Consider the following 20,061-nt stretch of genomic DNA (forward strand, 5'->3'; position numbering starts at 1 on the left):
CAAAAATGTAGCCCATGGCTTTTTAACGAGAAGTTGTTAAATATATCAATGGGACCATCATGGTATCCTGTAGAAGGATTTTTCTTCAAGAAAGAGATGGCTAATTCTGTGTACTACAATTGTCTAGGATCTTGGTTTTTACAGACCATCTGATTAATTTACAAAGCTAAAGTGTTAAAATATCAACCACTAAATATAAAATCAAGTACTCTTTACTTATTAAGTTCCATAAGGTAATATATTTAAACATTATGTGTGTTTTCATAAATTGGTGATTGGAAAAAGGTTTAATATTGCTTTGCTCTGTGTCTTTGCTAAAACAAGGTTACTAAGAGTTAAGATTCTATCATGTGGAGTTTATATACAAAGAGTATAAGATGTTTCAGTTGGGTTTCAATTATAGTATTATAGTACCATAAAAAACATGAAAGTATTTCATCTTATTAAAGTGGAGTAATTTGTCTAAATCAGAAATTTTATAAGAGTTGTTTCAGAATGTGAATTTATAAAAAGGGTTAATGGCTAGAAAAGAGATATTAAAAGATTGAAGATGTGAAAATATATTTTAATATGGAAGGTTAAAAAAAAAGAAATGTTTCTAGATGAGATAATCTCTGTGTGGTAAAGTAAAAAGTTGTAAAATGCCATTTAAAAAGATTTTGAGGAAACTAGACTTACTTTGAAAGCTTGAGAAAGGAAGAAAAAAGAAAAAAAGGTATTTGTACATGGCAGATTGAAACAAAGCTTCTTAATGGAGTAAAAAAGCCTTTGGTTGAAGGGCAGCCATGTAAACTAACATTTAAGTGATTTAAACAGAATCTAAGCCTCATTTGAAAGAGTGAAGCTGTAGGTGATGAAAAAGTACATTTAAAAGTACAGTGTAGATGATAATTGGAAGGCTTTAAAAGGTTAAATTGAAGGTGGTTAAGATGCCTTCAAGACAGAGGAAAAAAATGAACCATAAAAATGGGAAGATAATAGGATAAAAGATATTTAGATAAAGAAGATTAAAAATTTGAAGTGAAAAACTTTAAAGACAGAAGTATAGAAAGTTAAAAAAAAAGATAGAAAATATGTAGGAAGATAGAGAAGATGTAGGAAGACAAGAATTTTAAACCCTCAAAATAGGAAAAAAAATAGGAGTAAAAAAGCAACTAAGGGTGTATGTACAAACCTTAAATGAAAACTAGAAGATAGAAATAAGATAGAAAATGGTTGAAAATGTCAAGTAAAGGTATTTCAGATAGAAAATGCAAAAAGCTAAGATAACTATTAGATACAGACATTCTAGACAGAAAAAGGTAGAAGAGAGAAGTTTAAAGTCAAATATTGGATAAAACAGAAGATTAAAATGTACTTATTAAAGCAAAAAGAGAGAATTGGAAAGGGGTATATATCCCCCAAAGATAAACTTAAAATAACCCTTTTTACTCTAAACTTTTTAAATTTGGATTCATCAGGACTTAGTGCTGCAAAAAGGCATGTGTATCCAAAAAATGTACATAAGCCTAAGGTACTTTGGAAAGATGTTCTAACAGGACAATGGACAGGTCCTGACCCAGTGATTGTCTGGAGTCGGGGTTCTGTTTGTGTTTTTCCACAGGGAGAACAGCAGCGGATTTGGATTCCAGAGAGATTAACTAAAGCAATTTCTACAGACCAAAAAGAAGATGATTTGACTCAAATTCATAACAGCTGATATCCAGAGCTCCAGCTTGGCTATTCTTACATCTTACAGTGATTAATCAGGGTGCTTTTTTCAATATCTATTTTATTATTGCATTTTTCCCACATCATAAAGTTCCATTTTATTTTTTGAGCTCATACACACCTAGGTTAATGTTTTTCTGATCAGTTTTATTTTTTGACTGTGGAGTTTTTAAACATTGCAATGGAGGTTTCACCTAGGTAAAGCTACAAGGCCTTTATTATTGTCTAATGTGTTGTACTCTTGTGTTTTGTGTTGTATGTCTGTGTGTGCATATGTACATATTTCATATATGAGGAGTGCTCATGAAAAATGGATTCAAATTATTACTTTTTTTATTCACGTTATTTAAATGGCTTAATTTAAATTAGGTAAGGAGCTGTTAAGGATTGTTTTTAAAGGTGGTTAACAGATCTTTTTATTTACTAATTTAAATCAGGTAAACAGCTGTTAAGGATTGTTTTTAAAGGAAGTTAACAGATCTGTTTGTTTACTTTCACCTTTCCTTTTCATTATATTTAATAATTCTTTTCAGGATAATGTCTCTTTAGCATCATTGCCAGAATTCCTATCTTCATCCCAGTGCCGGTGAAGACAAAGATAAAACCAAACTACAGCTTCTATGGATATCACAGTAAACTATAAACTGATGCATCAATGAATATAACTCAACAAGTAATGCTCAATCAAGGAGTCAACTTACTTTGGGAGGAAACGGACTTTGGGAGGAGATGGACATATTGATAGATTCCTCCAATTTGAACTGCTTGCAGAACTTGCCTGGACTATGGTAATGCTGGCATATCTTTGCTGATGGTGTCACCAGTGATGCAATTTTTCAAAGGAGTCGTCAATTGACTTGGTGTCGTGGCATTTCTGTATCCTTCTCCTTTCTGCTAGTGATGGTCTAAAATTTGGGGGCCAATGGCTCTATGCTGGACCGGTAGTCAGTTACAGGTATGATTCAATTGCAGTGGTATCAACCTAAGACAGGAGGCTGACGCCTAAAGGTCAGTTTTCCGATGACGGATAAGAAGCATATGTTGAATTGGACAACCTACTAGGCACGGTCCTTAAGCCACATTACTTGTTGTTTAATTAATCAGAAGGGGGGAGATGCTGGGAGCCATTAGCCAAGTAGGTATGACAATTTCCTTGCCAGCATACCCCTATGCTGCTTAGTGGAAGGACTCCTGGAAAGTGACCTTGCTCAAGGACCAGGGCTGATCCGTGTTTAGGGTGTTCCCGGTTTAGGATAATCCGAGTTTAGGGCATTCACAGTTTAGGAAGATTATTCCTGCTGGGAATAGGGCATATCCTGCTGCCTGAGTTCCTCTTGAGTTCTTAGGGTCAGACATTATTATTGGGAGACAGAAGCCCGGTGGAGGTGGATTTGGGCAGAGAACGTGGATTTTCCCAGACGTGTTTGTAAACGGCCAGTATGAGATCGGGAATAAAGAATTGCTGTTTGAATCTACAAAGCTGTGAGTGGCTTGTGATTTGTGCCCAGCCAGACTGTGGCACAAGACATTAACAATGAGGGAGAACAGCTACATTGCATTTCAGAGACTCAATGAGAAACTAACCTTTTTGAAGAGATATTAATTCAGGAAGAAGAAGAAGAAAATTATATTAATGGTCCTTGGAATGGAGAATTTCAAAGGTGTTTCCATCATCTAGAGGCATTTTTTTTTGTGAACAGTCTTTACTATATATCATTCGAACAAAAAACATTTTATATATATTTGTGGAATTATGTGTTGTAAGAAAACCACTTGACTTATTTATTTATTTATTTATTTTATTAGTTGTTCAAAACATTACAAAGCTCTTGACATATCATATTTCATACATTTGATTCAAGCAGATTATAAACTCCCATTTTTACTCTGTATATATATTGCAGATTCACATCGGTTCCACATCCACTTTTTTACATACTGCCATACTAGTGTCTGTTGTATTCTGCTGCCCTTCCTATTCTCTATTATCTCCCCTCTTCTCCCCTCCCCTCTCCTCCCATCTTCTCTCTCTACCCCATCTACTATAATTCATTTCTCTCTCTTGTTTTATTCCCCCTTTCCCCTCACTTCCTCTTATATGTAATTTTGTATAATAATGAGGGTCTCCTTCCTTTACCATGCAATTTCCCTTCTCTCTCTCTTTCCCTCCCCCCTCTCCACCATGTTTAATGGTGATCTTCTTCTCATGCTCTTCCTTCCTATTCTGTTCTTAGTTGCTCTCCCTATATCAAAGTTGACATTTGGCATTTGCTTTTTAGGTATTGGCTAGCTTCACATAGCATAATCTGCTCGAGTGCCATCCATTTCCCTGCAAATTCCATGATTTTGTCATTTTCTAGTGCAGATATACACAACAACCTGTTGTGTATATATGCCATTGTGTATATATGCCACATTTTTTTTATCCATTCATCTATTCAAGGGCATGTAGGTTGGTTCCACAGTCTAGCTATTGTGAATTGTGCTGCTATGAACATTGATGTAGCAGTATCCCTCTAGTACACTCTTTTAAGGTCTTCAGGGAATAGTCCGAGAAGGGCAATAGCTGGGTCAAATGGTGGTACCATTCCCTGCTTTCCCAGGAATCTCTATACTGCTTTCCAAATTGGCTGCACCAATTTGCAGTCTCACCAGCAATGTACAAGTGTGTCCTTTTTCCCACATCCTCACCAGCACTTGGTGTTGTTTGACTTCCTAATAGCTGCCAATCTTACTGGAGTGACATGGTATCTTAGGGTGGTTTTGATTTGCATTTCTCTGACTGCTAGAGATGGTGAGCATTTTTTCATGTACTTGTTGATTGATTGTATGCCCTCCTCTGAGAAGTGTCTGTTCAGGTCCTTGGCCCATTTGCTGATTGGGTTATTTGTTATCTTATTGTCTAATTTTTTGAGTTCTTTGTATACTCTGGATATTAGGGCTCTATCTGGAGTGTGAGGAGTAAAAATTGGTTCCCAGGATGTAGGCTCCATATTTATTTCTCTTATTGTTTCTCTTGCTGAGAAAAACTTTTTAGTTTAAGTAAGTCCCATTTGTTGATTCTTGTTATTAACTCTTGTGCTATGGGTGTCCTATTAAGGAATTTGGAGCCCGACCCCACAATATGTAGATCGGAGCCAACTTTTTCTTCTATCAGACACAGAGTCTCTGATTTGATATCTAGCTCCTTGATCCATTTTGAGTTAACTTTTGTGCATGGTTAAGAGAAGGGGATTCAGTTTCATTTTGTTGCATATGGATTTTCAGTTTTCCCAGCACCATTTGTTGAAGATGCTATCCTTCCTCCATTGCATGCTTTTAGCCCCTTTATCAAATATAAGATAGTTGTAACTTTGTGGATTAGTCTCTGTTTCCTCTATTCTGTATCATTGGTCCACCCGCCTGTTTTGGTACCAGTACCATACTATTTTTGTTACTATTGCTCTGTAGTATAGTTTGAAATCTGGTATCGCTATGCTGCCTGATTCACACTTCCTGCTTAGAGTTGCCTTTGCTATTCTGGGTTTTTTATTTTTCCATATGAGTTTCATGATTGCTTTGTCTATTTCTACAAGAAATTCCAGTGGGATTTTGATTAGCATTGCATTAAACCTATAGAGAACTTTTGGTAATATTGCCATTTTGATGATGTTAGTTCTGCCTATCCATGAACAGGGTATATTTTTCCATCTTCTAAGTTCTTCTTCTATTTCTCTCTTTAGGGTTCTGTAGTTTTCATTGTATAAATCTTTCACATCTTTTGTTAGGTTGATTCCCAAGTATTTAATTTTTTTTGAGGATATTATAAATGGGGTGTTTTTCCTCATTTCCATTTCAGAAGTTTTGTCACTGATATAAAGAAATTCCTTTGATTTATGCATGTTGATTTTATTTTCTGCCAGTTTGCTGAATTCATTTATTAGTTCTAGTAGTTTCTTTGCAGACCCTTTTGGGTCTGCTAGGTATAGAATCATGTTTCTGCAAATACTGATAATTTGAGTTCTTCTTTTTCTATTTTTATGCCTTTAATTTCTTCCGTCTGTCTAATTGCTCTGGCCAGTGTTTTGAGAACTATATTGAATAGAAGTGGTAATAGAGGGCATCCCCGTCTTGTTCCAGATTTTAGAAGGAATGCCTTCAATTTTTCTCCATTCAGAATGATGCTAGCCTGAGGCTTAGCATAGATAGCTTTTACAATCTTGAGGTAAGTTCCTGTTATCCCTAGTTTTTCTAATGTTTTAGAAACATAATGGGATGCTGTACTTTGTCGAATGCTTTTTCTGCATCTATCAAGATGATCATATGGTTCTTATCTTTAAGTCTATTGATGTGGTGAATAACATTTATTGATTTCCATATATCAAACCATCTTTGCATCCCAGGGATGAATCCTACTTGATCATAGTGCACAAATTTTTTGATGTGTTTTTGTATCCGAATCGCCAGAATTTTATTGAGGATTTTTGGATGGGTATACAGTGGAGTTTTACAAAACCTTTAAAGAAGAATCAATACCAATACTTTTCAAGTTATTTCAGGAAATAGAAAAAGAGGGCGCTCTTCGAAATTCAATATATGAGACCAACATCACCCTGATTCCGAAACCAGACAAAGACATCTCAAAGAAAGAAAACTACAAACCAATATCTCTAATGAACCTAGATGCAAAAGTCCACTTGACATATTTGAGTCACGTTCTGATTCTAGTTTAAAGTTAAGAAAGTGGATAAATTGGCTTAAAGCATCTTAATTACAAAAATCTGGAATACTTATTCATTATAATTTTACTGTAAGGCATCATGCTCTGATACAAAATTTGACTTAGAACAATTTCGGACATCATCTAGAAGATTGCACCTTCATTTTCGTGCTTTATCTATAACATGCTCCCGTGTCATAGTCTAAGAAACTCTGGAATATAGGTCATCTATGTGGAACACTCAAAATTTGTTGCATCTTGCCTTCTGAACATGACCTTTTGTTTTATCAGTGAAGCTAGCATACAATTATTGTGATCACTTGATAATGTGATCACTTGGTTTGTTTAATCTGTTTTTTAAATGAGTGTGATCTCTGTGATCAGTTGTATTGCAAATGTAGCTGTTGTGCTTAGATGTTGGAAAATAAAGCAAGCAAGGTGAAACTAAGAACATCAAGGATGATGAAAATGATAAGGCATAGAAATCTTCAGGATGCTCTGTGTGAGCCATCTTTATCAAGCAAGATATATTTGAACCTAACATACATATATAGGCACATAAGCATACTATGCACATACATCTTAAGCCAAGTTTCACAAAATGTTTACCTTTATTTATCCCACTAAATGCAAAACATAGACTCTATTCTTTAATTCTATTATTCCACTCCACTGCACTCTACTCCACTCCATTCTATTTGTTCATATTAGTTAAAAATATAATGGGCCTTGGTGCCATGGCACAGACCTATAATCCCAGCAGCTCCAGAGGCTGAGACAGGAGAATCTTGAGTTCAAACACAGCCTCAGCAACAGCGAGGTGCTAAACAACTCAATAAGACCCTGTCTCTAAATGAAATATAAAAATGGCCTGAGGAGGTGGCTCAGTGGTCTAGTGCCCCTGAGTTCAATCCTTGGCAAGTCAACCCCACCCCCAATAAAGTCAATCCCTATGAAATAAGTAGACTTCATTTCACTAATGGATTATGATATGTAAGTGGGGGGAAATGTGACTAGTGTCAATGAGTGACTCTTGATATGGAGCACACAGATAGTTTTTCTTTTAATGAATTATTTATTTTTTTTCAAATTTGTTATATATGATGGCAGAATGCAATTCATTTCATATTACACATATAGAGCACAATTTTTCAAGTCTCTGATTGTACACAAAGTATTTTCACACCATTCGTGTCTTCACAAATGAACTTAGGGTAATGATGCTTAACTCATTCCACAGTCTTTCCTACCCCCATACCCGTTCCCATCCCCTCCTTCCCTTTTGCCCTATCTAAAGTTCCTCCATTCCTCCCATGCTCCCCACCCATTACCATTATGAGTCAGTATCCTATATCAAAGAAAATACTTGGCCTTTGGTTTTTAGAGATTAGCTTACTTCACTTAGCATTATATTCTCCAACTCCATTCATTTACCAGCAAATGCCATGATTTTATTCCCTTTTATTGCTTAGTAATATTCCATTGTGCATATATACCAAAATTTCCCTACCCATTAATCTACTGAAGGGCATCTGGGTTGGTTCCAAAATCTAGCTATTGTGAATTGCGCTTAGATAGTTTGAAGAGCTTGCTAAAGCTATGGAGTGATGAGGGGATGATGAGGGGATTCCATTAGATTTTTTAATAGATTCATGACATCCCTTTGAAGTAATAAAAGCTAAATGGTATAAAGCTATTTACAGTTAGAACACTCTATAATACCCACCTATTATATTATCAACTTTATTTATATTATCTCATTTAATCTTTACAATAGTGTTTTTAGATTGGTCAAATTATACCCCAGTATTATAGTTAATGGAATTAATGTTCAGTGGGAGGAAATATTTTTTTAATTCACCAACATCATAAAAATAAATAAAATCTTAATACAGAAAGTTTGACTCCAAAACTATATTTAAGCTTGCAAAATCCAGTAAGATAATTTATTTCTTTTCTTTGTTCGAACAAAAAGATTTCTTCACAACCTTCTCTGTGCCATGCACTATGAACATAAAAGTAACTGACTGCTCTGATAGCATTCATTGTAAGGAGAAGGATAAACAAAAGTCAAGGTTGAAGGACATTCCAAAACTAAGAGAAGAGGAAGAAAAACATAATCAGTTACACATTGACTATGAAAATAAGGTAATTCCTTTCTTCAGAATTTTTCTTACAGAAGAAATCTGTAAGTTTATCAACAGAAGACAAAACCATGCTCGATTTGATGTCTTTGAACTACAGCTTCCCTTCTATCTGAGTCACACTTTGAGTTTCCATTCAAGATCTGAAATACTCAATAAAACTTCCTGTAATGATGGAATATCCTGTATCTGTGAAACCGCTGTTGCCCGGTGACGAGTTCTTGCTTCCCCAATGTTGAAGAATAACACCAGAAAGCACACACCGAGGCAAGGTCAGAGTAGAAATTAGAAATTTATTAAAGGACAGCAGAAAAGACTTCTCCCGGAGGAAGAAGGGGACCCAAGAGGTGGGAATCCATGGAAGTGTGGTTGTTTCCCCTTTTTATAGTTTTGGTGATGGAATGTAGGTTGGAAGAGGGGTGGGACACAGGTGGGCCAAAGAAGTAATCTGGTCAGGAAGGACTTCTGAGTCAGCACCTTCAAGTTTGCTGGGGGCTGTTTCCTGGGCTCCATTAACATTTCTTTGAGGTGGACTTTGGCCTAGGGCCTTTTCAGGACTTCATTAACATTCCATGAGTTGTCCTGCGTTTTCCCTGAGTCATTCCCAGCATGGCCTCCATTTTAGATTTCACTCGATATTAGACCCAATTTACCTAACTACACTGCCTACCTAACTTTAAATCTGGCTTCATCTGCATCACCCAGTACAAGAGTCACTGGTCACCAAGAGGCTGTTCAGCATGGGAAATGGATGATGCAAATAAGACAGTGATTTTAATCTACGTTAATTTAATTGTAACAGAAATAACTATGTGGAGCCAGCAGTTATCATACTGGACAACACAGTTCTAGACTTTAATTTGAAATTGGAATTCTATTCCTAATGTAAGGGTCTGGCGAAACGTCGGAGGAAGAGACCACCAAGAGACTGACTCATGCAATTGCAGAAGGGGGTTTATTGGGGATCCATTCCAACGCGCTGGGGCTCCTGGCCCACTCAAGAAGGGCGAGCAGCCAAGAGCCCCAAGCAGGGGTTGAGCAGAGCTTAAGTACACTTCTTGGGGAGGGCGGGGGCTTTGCATACATCAGAACAAATCAGCATGAGGCGCGGGAAAATTGAACAACAAATCTGAGACATGATTTGTACATTTATTAGCAGGAACAGATTGGGCAGGGGTGATTGGTTCAGGCCCTGTATGCTCTAGGCTATGAGTCAGCAAAATAGCCTAGTAGGGCGTTGTCTTAACTGCCTCAGGGTGTAGCAGAGGAATTTAACAATACCTGGTCCTTCACTTTTTAACTTCAATTTCTTTTACTCTTACATTCCCCACTCCTTTTTCCGACTACTTTTAATCTTAAAAGTGATAGATCATAATTATTGAGGGGTCTCATTTTCCATTTCTGCCAGTGGAGCATATTGCTGCCTGATTACCATGAGTTTCACTTGTCCTATCTGAGCCTGGAGGAAAGAAACTATGCGGTTAAGCACACAGGGACCCACAGTCAGTAACAGCATAAGAATGATCAAGGGTCCGGCTAGGGCTGATAGGAGTGTAGTTAACCAGGGGGACTGGGCAAACCAAGACTCAAACCACCCTTGTTGAGTTTCCCTTTCTCTTTGGCGCTCTTCAAGGCGTTTTCTTAATTTACTCATAGATTCTTTTACAACTCCAGTATGGTCAGTATAAAAACAACATTCTTCCCTTGGTGCTACACAGAGGCCTCCTTCCCTCATAAAGAGAAGATCTAACCCCCGCCTGTTCTGCAAAACAACCTCAGAGAGAGAGGTTAAAGATTCTTGCAAGGCTGTGATAGAAGTCTCTAATGTTTTCAAGCCCTGATCTATCACTGTTTCTAACTGGGCCATTTGTTGTGACCCCCAGATCATAGCAGCTGCTCCCGTACCTACTCCTGCAGCAGCTCCTATCCCCAACAATATGGCTAGAGTGAGGGACACTGGTTCCTGGTGGAAACGGGTTATTTGTCCCCCTACTAGACCTTCAAATGATTCTGCATCATGAAAAAGCACCCTGGGGAGTACTTGCACCATCACACAATAATTTACTGAGCTGTCAAACACCTGGACTGAAATGCAAGGAGTTAATCCTGAGTCACACGCCCACCAGGTTCCTTTCTCAGGGACTAGAAAGCCCTGCGTGACATTGATTTCTCCTATCTGGGTGCATATGTGCTGTTTACTTTTGGGTGGGGACCCTAGACATAAACCTGTCCTGGTTACTTCTGGGAGAGTTAACTTTGGATTTTTGCCCCAACTACAGGTGGAACTCTGCGTCTTCACAGCATAAGTCCCATTAACTGCTATTCCTTCATAATAAGGGGGCGCGGCAGAGAGGCATAGCCAGCAGGATTGGGTGAGGTCTGGCTGTGTGGAATTCAGTACCCCGAAGGTTCCTTTAATTAATTCCCAGGGGGAGGAGTCAGCTATACTCCGGACTGGGGAAGTAGACAAAGACGGAAACCTGGAGGATTGAGATAGAAGAGGGGTTCTGGTAGTTCTAAGCAAAGGGGGTTTGGGATGCTTAATTCCTGGCTTGAGGGGATTGGGCCCTATTGTGGGATTTTCTTCCTGCTTAAGTCTGGTAAACCAGAGACCAAAGTCATAAGTGGGGCCATAAACATAGAACCGCATTCCCCAGTTATTTCCTGTAAGCCATGTTGTCCTGAGGTAGCCCCTTGCTTTGGAGATGAAAGTTATATTGAGGGGGTTACATAGAATATTTTTTTCCACAGCGAGTGTTTGACACTCGGCTAGTTAAACAGTTCCTAGGGTGTATCCAGGTGTCATTTCGCCCTACCTGAATCATGCTGTCTGGGGAGTTTGGTTTCCACCATGCAGCTCCCGTTTGTTCACAACCCCAAGATTTGCAATTGAAGTCATTGGGCCCTCCACAGATTCGGACCTGTTTGCGGCTTCGGAAATCAGCTGGGCACACATAATAATCAAGACTGGCTAGTCTACACCTATGATAGGGGCAATGACATCCATGATACATATGGTGTGGGGAATGTTGCCCTGGCTTGGGGTCAAACGGGATCTGTGTGGGGTCCTCTATGTCAGGGAGGTCCCAGTCAGAGAGGCCTATGGCCAGTTGACAAATGTCCGGATGGAGAGATAGCCACCAAGTCCATAGGGGGGCTATATGTGAAATAGACCATACTACTTGTCCAGTGGGATTTATAATCTGCCAGTGTTGTTGAACAGGCTGATGGGGATTAGGGCTGCAGGTGGTCAGGGGAAGAATCCATAGCCCTACCCACATGACGGACACACAACTTGAGAGGGTTACCAGTCTGTTCCAGTTTCCAGCCGGAGTCTGGACAGGGCACAGGCTTGAGATGGAAGGCATGGATCCAGGGAGTGATCCCATCTACTTTCACCGCTGTAGGCGTTATAAGCAGCACCTGGTATGGTCCTTTCCAGCGGGGTTCCAGGGATGACACCTGATGTTGTCTCACGAAGACGAAGTCTCCCACTTGATATCGGTGTGGGGTTCCCTTGTCTCCGGGCTGATAAGCAGTGGCCAACTGTTTCCACAGGTATCGCTGGGTGTGTTCAAGGGCTTTAAGTCTGTTAAGCAAGGGGGTGTGAAAGGAATCGTTAAGTCTCAGGGTTGGGGTCAAGTCCCTGATTGGAGGAGGGGCACCATAGAGAATTTCATAGGGGGTAAGGTTACACATAGAGACGGAGGGGGTATTTCTTGCCCGAAACAGTGCATAAGGTAGGAGCATAGTCCAATCTTTTATGCCGGTCTCCAAGCTTAATTTTGTTAAGGTCTCTTTGATGGTTCTATTTATCCTTTTTACCTGTCCTGAGCTCTGGGGTCTATAGGCACAATGTAACTTCCAATTATCCCCAGGGTCCTGGCCAATCCCTGACTTACCTGGGCCACAAATGCCGGTCTGTTATCGGAGCCCATTACCTTAGGCAGTCCAAATCTTGGAAAGATGTCTTCCAGAATCTTTTTGACCACCATCTGAGCAGTTTCTTTTTTCGTGGGGAAGGCTTCGACCCATCCTGAAAAAGTATCTACAAAGACTAGGAGATACTTAAGTCCATACCTTGCTGGCTTGATTTCAGTAAAGTCCACTTCCCAGAACTGTCCGGGTCTGGTCCCTCATAAGCGCTTTCCTACAGGAAGCTTGGATGGGTATGCATTAACTAATTGGCAGAGTTGACAAGCTCTGGTCACCTGCTCAGCTATTTCTTTTCTTTGTGAGCCAGTCAACAATAAGTCCTTTCTTTTGTCCTTCAAGAGTGCCTGTAACTTCTTTGAGCCTAAATGGGTGAGCTGGTGAACATCTTTGATGTAAAGTTGGGCTTTTTGGAATTGTGAACTTGGCTCTGTAGGATCCCGGAGTTCGGTGTCCATGTCCCCAGGCCATAAGTTGCCTGAATGTTCCCGCGCAGCCAAGTTTCCTGGTTGTTGTTCCCCCGGCATGGAAACAGTTAACAGGGTCACTCCGTTTAGGGCTGCCAGCTTAGCTTCCTCATCTGCCCGTCTGTTTCCAACTGCCACGGGGTCATTCCCCTTCTGGTGCCCCGACAGTGCACTATAGCTAGTTCTTTAGGGCCTTTTACTGCCGAGAGAAGGTGGAGGATCTCATCTTTGTTCTTTATTTCCTTCCCAGGGGAGGTTAATAGCCCCCTTTGCTGGTAAGTAGCCCCATGCACATGAGCAGTGGCGAATGCATAGTGGCTATCAGTGTATATGGTGGCTCTTTTGCCTGATGCTAGCTCCAATGCTTTTGTAAGGGCAATTAGCTCTGCTTTTTGAGCTGATGTTCCTTCTGGAAGACCAGATAACATTAGTTTTGCTAACTACTGCTGCTCCAGCCTGCCGCTTACCGTCTTGGAGGAAGCTGCTCCCATCCATAAACCATACGACCTCAGGGCGGGGCAGTGGCTGATCCTTTAAGTCTCGTCGTACATTGGTCTCCTCTGCCAGTATGTGTTGACAATCATGAGCGATGGGTCCTGATGATTCTTCTGGCAGCAGTGTAGCTGGGTTGAGTGGAGCAGGGGGTCCCAGCGTTATTCTGTCCTTGTCAAGCAAGAGGCTCTGGTAATGGGTTATTCTGGAGTTTGATAGCCACCTGTCTGGAGGCTGACAGATGATGCTCTCCAGGGCATGGGGGGCTATGATGGTTAGCTTCTGCCCCAGTGTTAACTTATCAGCATCCTTTGTTAGAAGGGCTGCTGCTGCTATAGCCCTTAGGCAATGGGGCCACCCGCTAGCCACTGGGTTCAATTTTTTTGATAAGTATGCTACCAGCCTTTTCCAAGGTCCCAAAGTCTGAATGAGCACTCCCCGTGCTATTCCTTTCTTTTCCTCGATGTAGAGAGTGAAGGGTTTTTCTACATCTGGGAGAGCTAAGGCTGGGGCGGATAGCAGCACCTTTTTGATATTATCAAAAACCTGTTGGTGTTCAGGGGTCCATTGGAATTGGGCATCCCCCTTTATCAGCGGGTATAAAGGGGCAGCCAAAGACACAAACCCAGGAATCCATAACCTACAAAAGCCGGCAGTCCCAAGAAACTCTCTGAGCTGTCTCTTATCAGATGAGGGCGGTATCTGCACAACAGTTCATTTTCTGGGTTCAGTAAGCCATCATTTGCCACCCCTAAGTGAATAACCCAGGAAGATTACTTCTTGTTGACAAATTTGGGCCTTTTTGGCAGAAGCCCTGTATCCGAGCTGAGCAAGCTCGGATAATAGTGCTTGGGTCCTAGACTCACAGTTCTCCTTGGTATTGGCTGCCAGCAGCAGATCATCCACATATTGGAGTAGGGTGACTTCGGGGTGTGCAGTTCTGAAGTCGTTGAGGTCCCTGTGGAGAGCTTCATCAAAGAGAGTGGGGGAGTTTTTGAACCCCTGTGGGAGTCTAGTCCAGGTTAGTTGGCCAGATGTTCCTATTTTTGGGTCTATCCATTCGAAAGCAAACAACAACTGACTGTCCTTATGCAGGGGCAAGCAGAAGAAAGCATCTTTTGAGTCCAGCACAGTGTGCCATTTCTGCTCCGGATTCAGAGTGCTAAGCAAATTATATGGATTAGGCACCGTGGGGTGAATGTCCGAGCCCTGACTTTCCTAATCATTTTCTAGAGTCAGCATGGCGGGCTGACGTGATTGCTTCTTTTGGGGCCCTCTTTGGCCCAGTGTCCTTTTTCTTTACAGTAGGCACATTGATCTGAGGCCAGGGACAGCCTTTGGCGTGGGCCCAGGTATCCCTTCCTGTCTCCCTGCTTTCTAACTTCTGGCCTGTCTGCGGCTGTGACCAGGACCTTAGCCAATGCTTTAGTCTGCCTTATGTTTCTCTCATCTTCCTTGCGTTCCCTTTCCTTCTCCCTCCTCTGTTCCTTCTCTTCCTCAGTTTCTCTCTTATAATATATTTTCTCAGCCTCTCTGACTAAATCTCTTAAGGTCATATCTTGTAGTCCATCTAAACATTGTAACTTTTTCTTAATATCTAGGGCAGCCTGCCCAATAAAAGCCATTGCAACAGATGCTTTTTGGTCCTCTGCCTGAGGATTAAAGGGAGTGTATCTCCTATATGCTTCCATAATTTTCTCCAGAAGCATGGAGGGAGATTCATTGGGTCCCTGAATTATCTCTCTTACCTTGGCCAAATTAGTTGGCCGCCTAGCGGCCGCTCAAAAACACACTACAAGAGCCCGGCGATAAGTGGACAGATGCTCCCTACCTTCAAAGGTGTTAGGGTCCCAGTTGGGTCGGTTTAAGGGGAAGCCAGCTTCTATGATGTTAGGGAGTTGAGTTGGTCTCCCATCTGGTCCAAGAATATTCTTTCGGGCTTCCAAGAGGATTCTCTCCCATTCCTCTGTTGTGAAGAGAGTCCCCAGAAGCTGTTGGCAGTCATCCCAAGTGGGCTGGTGTGAGAACATCAGCGACTCGACTAAACCTGTAAGTCGGCTGGGGTCCTTAGAAAAAGGGGGATTGTTATTTTTCCAGTTGTACAGATCTGAGGAGGAGAAAGGCCAGTATTGGTAAGCCTGCATTTGTCCCCCGCGCCCATCATCTATCGTGGGCCCATAGGGACGAAGAGGAAGCATCGCTTCCGAGTTCTCCATTATCCGCCGCCTGCGGGTTCCTTTAGCTGGTCCAGGTTCCTCCGGTGGGGGAGGGGCTGCTGCCGCTGCTATGGTTGCCGCAGGGAAATCCCTGGGAGGGCTTGGGTCTGACCCAATTACCTCTAGCAGCAGGGTGACTGAGTCAGCGGCGGGAGGATCATCTAGGACAGGTTGGAAGTTTGGGAGCATGGGTAGAGAATAAGGAGGGGGAGAAGAGTCCAGTAAAGTTAAATCCTGTGACTCAGGGAGAATGAAGGGACAAGGGGGAGGAACGGAAGGTTTGAGTGATAGGATCGTGGGGCAGGGGGTTGGAATGGGAGCTGGGACAAGAAAAGGCTTCACCCACGTGGGAGAAAATTCACAGAGGTCCTGCAAGGTTAAAATATATGGCTGTTGATCTGAATGGCCACGCAGCCCCGGCTGAAAGACAATATCCCTGACTTTGCAGATTAGAGGGAGGTAGAAGGACCCTCCTGGGGGCCATTTAACTCCGAGGGTGGGCCATTCTGAAGTGCAGAGTGTCTGCCAGGTCTGGTGTTTCACTGAAAAAGAAAGATTTTGGGCCCTTGAATGGACGTCAGTCCAATGTTCAAGAGTCAGGGACAGAGGCGTGGTATGGTTTTGTCCCATACTGGATGTTGTTCAAACAGAGACAATACAAACGTGACACAGACACACAGTAAACGTTTAACACAAGTTTAGAAGCAAAAATTAAAGACAGACAGTCAACTTAACCTGAAAAAAAAGAATAGCCGGCAAAGCCAGACGGGTTGGCAGCAGAACACCTGACGAGGGCGCCTCCGTCCCTCTAAGGGCACTTCCGTCCCTTTACCAGATGAGGGCTCTTCCGTCCCTCCCCGAGTCCTCCAAGGCGTCCCTTGGAGAACGTGGCCTGTGGCTTCAGGACACGTCTGTCCACCACCGCCAGGGAGAACTTACGCTCTCCGCTGGCAGCCACCCTGCCAACCCAAACCAAAAAACCAGAAAAGCTCTGAGAGCTCACGCACTCCACTGAGCCAAAAACCAAGCCCTGAGCGATCGCAAAGGAAAAACAAGAAAGAGAAGAAGGAGAAGAAGAAGAGGAGGAAGAAGAAGAAAAAGAGGCGCCTTACTTATTTACCCCCTAAAAGGAGTCCGTTGGGGTCTCCCTGTCCGGCGATGCGCAGTTCCCGGCCAACGCACCAAATGTAAGGGTCTGGCGAAACGTCGGAGGAAGAGACCACCAAGAGACTGACTCATGCAATTGCAGAAGGGGGTTTATTGGGGATCCATTCCAACGCGCTGGGGCTCCTGGCCCACTCAAGAAGGGCGAGCAGCCAAGAGCCCCAAGCAGGGGTTGAGCAGAGCTTAAGTACACTTCTTGGGGAGGGCGGGGGCTTTGCATACATCAGAACAAATCAGCATGAGGCGCGGGAAAATTGAACAACAAATCTGAGACATGATTTGTACATTTATTAGCAGGAACAGATTGGGCAGGGGTGATTGGTTCAGGCCCTGTATGCTCTAGGCTATGAGTCAGCAAAATAGCCTAGTAGGGCGTTGTCTTAACTGCCTCAGGGTGTAGCAGAGGAATTTAACAATACCTGGTCCTTCACTTTTTAACTTCAATTTCTTTTACTCTTACACTAACAGTGTGAAACTCACCACAGAAAATGAAGGAATAAGGAAAGTAATAAGAAGTAACTAATTATATACACACATTTATTCTATCCAATGGATCCATTTCCACATTCTCAGGCAACCAATCTTTTTCTCCTGCTGTCCTTGTATATTAAATTCAAATCATCAAAAATAAATAAATTAATTAATTAATTAATAAATAAATTCAAATCATCAAGAACTTATATAAATCAAACTACTTGATACTGTTTTTAGTGTCTGACTTATTTAGTGTAATTATTTTGATATGTGTCCATCTTCTGAGTGTTTTAGTAGTGTAATTGCATCCTCACTTGTGAGTAGTCAATACTTTTTATCCAAAATTCTTCAAATAAGAATATCCAAAGATATTTGGATCCTGGGAGCCATCAGCCAAGTAGGTATGACAATTTCCTTGCCAGCATACCCCCATGTTTCTTTAGTGGAAGGACTCAATGAAAATAGGACATTTTGCAGGACATTGCATGTAAGGTGACCTTGCTCAAGGACCAGGGAGGATCCGTGTTTAGGGTGTTCCCCCTTTAGAATAGGGCGGTTTAGCATAATAGGAGATTAGGGTGTTCCCCCTTTAGAATAGGGTGGTTTAGCATAATAGGAGATTAGGGTGTTCCCCCTTTAGAATAGGGCGTATCCTGCTGCTGAGTTCCTCTTGAGTTCTTAGGGTCAGACAGTATATTTTGGGAGACAGAAGCCCAGGAGTAGTGGATTTGGGCAGAGTGTGGATTTTGGGCAGAGAACGTGGATTTCCCCAGAATGTGTTTGTAGACGGCCAGTATGAGATCGGGAATAAAGAATTGCTGTTTGAATCTACAAGCTGTGTGGAGACTCGTGATTTGTGCCCAGCCAGAGACTGCTGCATTTGGATATTGTAACTTTATCTGAAGAGCGAACAAGAGAGAGGAATGTCTTGTGAATGGCACTCTAATTTTCAAAAATTTATAATTTACTTATAGCTTTTACAAATGGTGTGAAGGTAATTTTATAAAATATTTTAGTGCACCTGTGTTTTGACTGTGACCTATCATATAAGGTCTGATGTGAAAGTTTCCGCATGCAGCATCATGTCACCTCTCATAATAATTCAAAATTCTGAGAATTTTTTTTATTTTTAGATTTGCAATGCTTATCTTTTAGAACATGGTTTATTATTTAACTTTCATGAACATTTGGATCATTTCAAATTGATGTCTATTTGTGAAACCTACTGTATAATTTACATATAGCTCTGCATGAAATTATGATCTTATATTTTAGTTGTTCAATTTTTTTGAAATATCTGAGTCTTGTTTCATTTAAATTTTAAAATATATTTTCAGTTTTGTTTGTTTATTTGTTTTACTTTTAAATGCTCCAAGATGTATTTCATGAGCTCTTTACCCTGTGCTGATATCGATGTTTATATCTCAGGCTGGTTTGATGTTGTAAATCTTGTTCTCCCAAAAATATTCTAGATATGGGTGCAGTGACCATTGCCCAGTGTGCTTCAATTAATTCTGCTGTGGGGAATATCCACCTGAAATTGTGAATTCAGTAATCTTTTACATTTTAAGGCTTGTCTGGAAAAAAAAAATAACTCTTGCAATCACCGTTATTCATACTTAAAATGTGAATGAATTCTTTTCTTAAAACTTGGCATATGTATTAACATATAAGTTAAAAATAATTTTAGCTTGATGAATTTGTCTTAAAAGTAATTATTAGTTTTGAATGCTGAATCCCCTACATTAAAACAATTATAATTTCTACAAAAAATAATTCACAAGTCACAGAAATCTGAATGGTGATATTATTGTATGGTTCTGAAATGGGGATCACCATCAAGTATTTATTATTACTTTTAGCTTAGGGATTGTCCCATGTCATTATGTGGTTAAAAGTCTGCCAAAAAAATAGGACATGTTTAGATGATTGATTAGAAGTGAGAAAACATGGCACCTACAAAAAAATAAATTGTCTTCAAAGAATCACTTTGATATCTGAATTCTTTGACTATTCTCATGCTTCTGTCCAGGGGGTGGTGGTCTTTCTTTTTAACAAAGATATCTTGTTCCTTACAGGACCACATCCAGCTCAACCATGGCATATGATTTTAAAATCTTTCTTTCATTCAATTTAAACTGTCACTAACATGTTATAATTTATGATGTGACACAAAGAGGTATAAATATCAAGACTATATATCTGTGGGCATATCTATGAGGCTTGCCAGGAGAATAGACCTGTTCATTTTATAATTTTGTTGCAGTTTAGTTTTCTTTATCTAGGACAAGTTTAGATAAGAAGCATCTAAGTAACATCACAAGAAGCCCAATTAGATGGTCTACTAGTGGGGTGCTGAGTAGAATTGATCTAGTTTGGACAGAAATTTGCAAGTGGCATAATTTTAACATAAAGCCTGTTTTTTAGGTATCTGGTTGTTTGTGTGTGACATCAGAAAATAGAATGTATGTATCAACAAAATGATTTAAGAATATAAGTGGATTTGGTAGTTGTCATTTGCATAATATTTAGTTTACCATTGTGGGGAGGTCAGGGATTGATCCCAGGGACACTTAACAACTAGATCAATTTCCAAACTTTTTTGTTTGATGTTTGTTTGTTTGTTTCTTTTAATTTTTAGAAATGGTTGTCACAAAGTTGCTTAGGATTATGCTAAGTTTTCAAGCGTGGTTTTAAACTTATAATTCTCTTCCCTTTACCTCCCATGTCAGTGGTATTACAGGCATGCATCTGGAATTTTA

General features: G+C 40.7%; 2 pseudogenes; both read right to left on the reverse strand.

Annotated features, from left to right (window-relative positions):
- The window catches only part of LOC143389503 (coiled-coil domain-containing protein 30 pseudogene), a 34,259-nt pseudogene extending 21,246 nt beyond the window's left edge, over positions 1–13,013 (reverse strand).
- A 473-nt stretch (positions 13,014–13,486) lies between these two features.
- LOC143389502 (uncharacterized) lies at positions 13,487–15,850 on the reverse strand (annotated as a pseudogene).
- Positions 15,851–20,061: the final 4,211 nt, after the last annotated feature.

This window comes from Callospermophilus lateralis, unplaced genomic scaffold, assembly GCF_048772815.1.
Source record: "Callospermophilus lateralis isolate mCalLat2 unplaced genomic scaffold, mCalLat2.hap1 Scaffold_63, whole genome shotgun sequence".
Lineage (NCBI taxonomy): Eukaryota > Metazoa > Chordata > Mammalia > Rodentia > Sciuridae > Callospermophilus > Callospermophilus lateralis.